General features: G+C 38.1%; 1 non-coding gene across 1 annotated transcript; it reads right to left on the bottom strand.

Moving 5' to 3' along the window:
* Positions 1 to 3,646: 3,646 nt before the first annotated feature.
* On the bottom strand, positions 3,647 to 3,778 carry LOC126010212 (small nucleolar RNA SNORA51). Its single transcript, XR_007496332.1, has one exon. It is a non-coding gene; the product is annotated as a small nucleolar RNA SNORA51 (small nucleolar RNA).
* Positions 3,779 to 4,444: the final 666 nt, after the last annotated feature.

Raw genomic sequence — 4,444 nt, 5'->3', positions numbered from 1 at the left:
ATAGAGAAAACAAACATGCTCATGATCTCATCAATGGAATCTACAAGTTTTTAAAGCTACACTCATGATTGTCAGGAGTTACTTCTGCTTCTGTGCTCAGCGTTCTCTTCTGGCAAGATCGGGAGGCCATATGGATGTCAGGATATAGAACTCGGGTTGGCCACAGCAAGGCAAGCAGTTGACCCATTGTGCTGTCTCTCCAGCCTCTGAATTTATAACTTTTAATGAAATGTTGAACAAACATATCATGAAGAAGAACCGATTTCTTAGTCACCCTGCCAATTGGACTTTTGTTCCCATGGCCTGTTGAAACATGCAGGGAAGAATGTAGGAGTTGGGTTTTCTTTCTTTCTTTCTTTCTTTCTTTCTTTCTTTCTTTCTTTCTTTCTTTCTTTCTTTCTTTCTTTCTTTCTTTCTTTCTTTCTTTCTTTCTTTCTTTCTTTCTTTCTTTCTTTCTTTCTTTCTTTCTTTCTTTCTTTCTTTCTTTCTTTCTTTCTTTCTTTCTTTCTTTCTTTCTTTCTTTCTTTCTTTCTTTCTTTCTTTCTTTCTTTCTTTCTTTCTTTCTTTCTTTCTTTCTTTCTTTCTTTCTTTCTTTCTTTCTTTCTTTCTTTCTTTCTTTCTTTCTTTCTTTCTTTCTTTCTTTCTTTCTTTCTTTCTTTCTCTCTCTCTCTCTCTCTCTTTCTTTCTTTCTTTCTTTCTTTCTTTCTTTCTTTCTTTCTTTCTTTCTTTCTTTCTTTATTTCTCTCTTTATTTATTTCTTCTTTATCTTTTTTATTTTTAATATGCTGGGTTTAATTTATTTGTTTTTCTTTTCTTCTTTCTTTTTTTAATTTTTATTAGTCAAAGAACATCAAGAAAAACAAAACAGAACCCATGTAAAATTAATTTGTTCCTCAAGACTCCAGATTGTAGTACATTACAAAATTTCTTAGCAGTACACAAAGCAATCTAAAGCCATAAAATTTATGTAACTCCTTAAACTTGAAGGCATAGTAGTTTTTTTACATTTCCATGCACATGCATATTAGTTTAACTCAACCTCTAAAGTTTAAGTGGATTTTTTTTAAGGTTTAGAGCCAAAGGAGCACAACAAAAAAAGTGTTAGAGTTGCAATCATTGTTTGCATAGGCCCACCAAAGTATGGGGGACATAGAAAGGAAAAGCCTTGGCTTAAATACAAGGAAACCCTACCCCTGAAGTTTCCTGACACAAGACCAACTCTAGGCTCCAGGCAAACTAGCCTGTCCAATCTAGGTCACAGTCTGTAGTGCCAATACAGTTTTATTTTTCACACAGTCTCTATTGTTGGTATCATGTTTTTGTATTGAAGATCCTGGAATCTGTATATCTTACATTGAAGTCAAGATGGTGCGGAGCGTCCTCTAATTTCAACTCACAATTATAGGGTAATGCAGAAAGCCCTGACAAGTAAGCAGGTCATTGTTGTTGTTTAAGTCTTCTCAGTGTTAAGGGAAGACTCTTTTGAGTAGATCGATGTCAGAGCAGCAGTAGGGTCTTCCCTGGTAGAGAATCGCTTCCAGGTGATGTTATAGACAACTTTGGATGTTTCAGAGATGGCTTCCCTGGTTCAGGGGTGAATGGAGAATGCCCATTCTTCTGAGGTCTATGCCCGATCATTATGTCAATGTTCAGTGTGTAAGGTACCATTGCACTACAAGATTTGTGTGTTCCCATCTCTATTAGATAAGAACTTATTTGCATGTATAATATTTTTTTATTTTAATGTGCCTATGCAAACAAGGAATAATGCCACATGGCATTATCAGCATATAAGGGGGTCGCAATAACAAGTCCAACAATTCCCTTGATTTGGTTCAAACATAAGCATTAAACTGAGGGACTCTTTCACCAAAATTCCTTATTGAACAGTTCACAAAGAGAAGAAAAGATAAAGAGTGGGAACTAATCAGAAACCTAGTATGGGAGCAACACAGTTACACAATGAAGAAAGAAAGAAGCCAAGAGGCCACTGAGTGTAAACAAGTAGGAAAAGAGTACTGGTCTCTTCCCAGCCTGAGAGTCTATCCTCTTATTTTTATTTTGAATGTATATGGTACACACAGGGCACTAGCCCCCGTGAGGTTTTTAAAATGGAGACCAATATATTAGTGTATATTTCCCATCAACAAAACTGATGTTGTCGATGTCTCTAGTTTCCCTCCCCTCTCCTACCTGCCCTTTCTCCTGCCTGCCTCTGTGGATGGCATTTTTCTTCTCTCACTTCCTTTTTCTTTTTTACTTACTATAGTTTTCAATATTATTGCCAAAGCAGTACAATGAGAAAAAAAATTACCATTGAAATGTCCCGAAATACACCAATGCTGCATCGGCCCACCCTCTACCACATGCATCCCCCCATTAGTGTAGGGAGAGAAAGGGGAAAAGCCTGAGGACCATTATAGAGTCCACATGAGCAGGCACCCAGGGAGGGCCTGGAGTCCAGGGGAGATATTTTTTAGGGAGTAGGCATGGGGCATGGGGTGTCCCCTATCCCCATACCTGAGAAGAGCTGGCCTCCAGGATCAAGGGACCCAAAGCCAGATATCTGCCCGACCTCCTCCCCATGCTCCTCCCCACTAGAGTAGGGAGGGGAGGAAGCCTGAGGACCCCTAAAAGAGTCCACCTGGAACCCACTTCAGGCCACCTGAGCTGGCACCCAGGAAAGGCCTAGAGTTCAGGGGAGATATAGGGGAATGGCTGGGGGCCTGCCAAGCTTCCCAGCACCCCCCAAGCTAGGGAGTAGACCTGTGGCATGGGGTGTCCCCTAACCCCATACCTGGAAGAGCTGGCCTCCAGGATCAAGGGACCCAAAGCCAGATATCTGCCCAGCCTCTGGGTTTTATTTTTTATATAAATTCAATTGAATCACCATGAGATACACGAAAAGTTGTTCATGATTGAATTTCAGTAATACAATATACAACATACAATTCTACATTTTGCAACACACAATTTGTAAAAAATTGTACATGTAATTTCAGTTATTCAATGTATAACCCTCTTCACTAGTGTATATTTCCCATCAACAAAACTGATGTTGTCGATGTCTCTAGTTTCCCTCCCCTCTCCTACCTGCCCTTTCTCCTGCCTGCCTCTGTGGATGGCATTTTTCTTCTCTCACTTCCTTTTTCTTTTTTACTTACTGTAGTTTTCAATATTATTGCCAAAGCGGTACAATTCATATTAGTTTATCTCCTTTTTGCACCCAGTTCTTGCCAGAGCAATCATTTCCAACTATCAGTGCCATCGTGGTCTTCTCTGCCTTGACTGCACTGCCCTGCAATTTGTGGCAATAGAGACAAGATTAGGTGGACGAGTCCTATTCTTAGATTTGGTCCTTTCTCAATTTTTCTGGGTAGATATTCTTCCTCTTTTAGTATCAGTGTCTTTGGGGCCTGTGGTGAATAGGCTTCTTGGGATCCACAAGAAAAGGTCATGTTTCTGCTACAATATTTGCCTGAGTGCCAGACAGAAATGAGTAATATTTTGCAGGAAAGTGGTAAATTTACATGGAGGCTGGTTGGGAGAAGCCTAAAACTTATTCCAGTTTTCATTTTACTTGTTATTTCTTGCTTGAATGTCAACATACTCAAACCCATACAAGATCTTAACATCTTTAGTAAATTGAAGTTTTTTTTTTTACAATACAGACCAGGCAAAGCGCGTGGTTTGAGGTGTATATGGGGAGCATTTACTGTACTTCCTCTTTCTAACAGTCAGTGCAAAGAACACACCCTGTGGTAAGCATTGGGAGGCCTTATCTTTTCTTTATTGTTTTGATTACACACACACACACACACACATATATTTATATATATAAAACACTTCACCAGTGCCACATTACCATCACCAATATCCCAAGTGTCCTTCCTCCCCATCCCACACTGGCCTGTACTCTAGACAGTTGAGAAATATTGAATGTTGAGAAATGTTGAGAAAAATGAAAAACATTAGTGTAATGATTCTCAGAGACAAAATAGAGGAGGACATGAGTTGGGTATTTAAAGTACAGGTACATAAGCTCCAAACATTACACTCATGCATTTAGGAGCAAATAAAGAGTTGATACTGATGGATTTTTTTAAAATAATTTTTTTAAGATTTTTCTAAGAAACTGTCCCTAAAACAGGTTTCCTTTATCAATTTTTAAGCTTTCTGTGTACACTTATGCATAAGTGATAGTATATATCTCTTCTTCTTCTTTCATAGAGATAGAAAAATATAGTCACAATTTGATTCAGATGAATGAAGAATTATCTTAATGGAATGAAATTGTTCTGAGGCCTCAAATTAAGCCTGTGATTATGTTGCCAAGGCATAAATCTGTTGTGTAGAAAACTTAAATAAAGTGTTTGTCTCATTAATCTTTATATGTTTTGCTAATCTTAAAGGCAAAAAAATTTTAGCTTATATTTTTGTTAAT

This window comes from Suncus etruscus, chromosome 5 (assembly GCF_024139225.1).
Source record: "Suncus etruscus isolate mSunEtr1 chromosome 5, mSunEtr1.pri.cur, whole genome shotgun sequence".
Classification (NCBI taxonomy): Eukaryota; Metazoa; Chordata; class Mammalia; order Eulipotyphla; family Soricidae; genus Suncus; species Suncus etruscus.
Note: the sequence above shows the minus strand (reverse complement) of the source record. Positions and strands in the feature narration are given on the sequence as shown.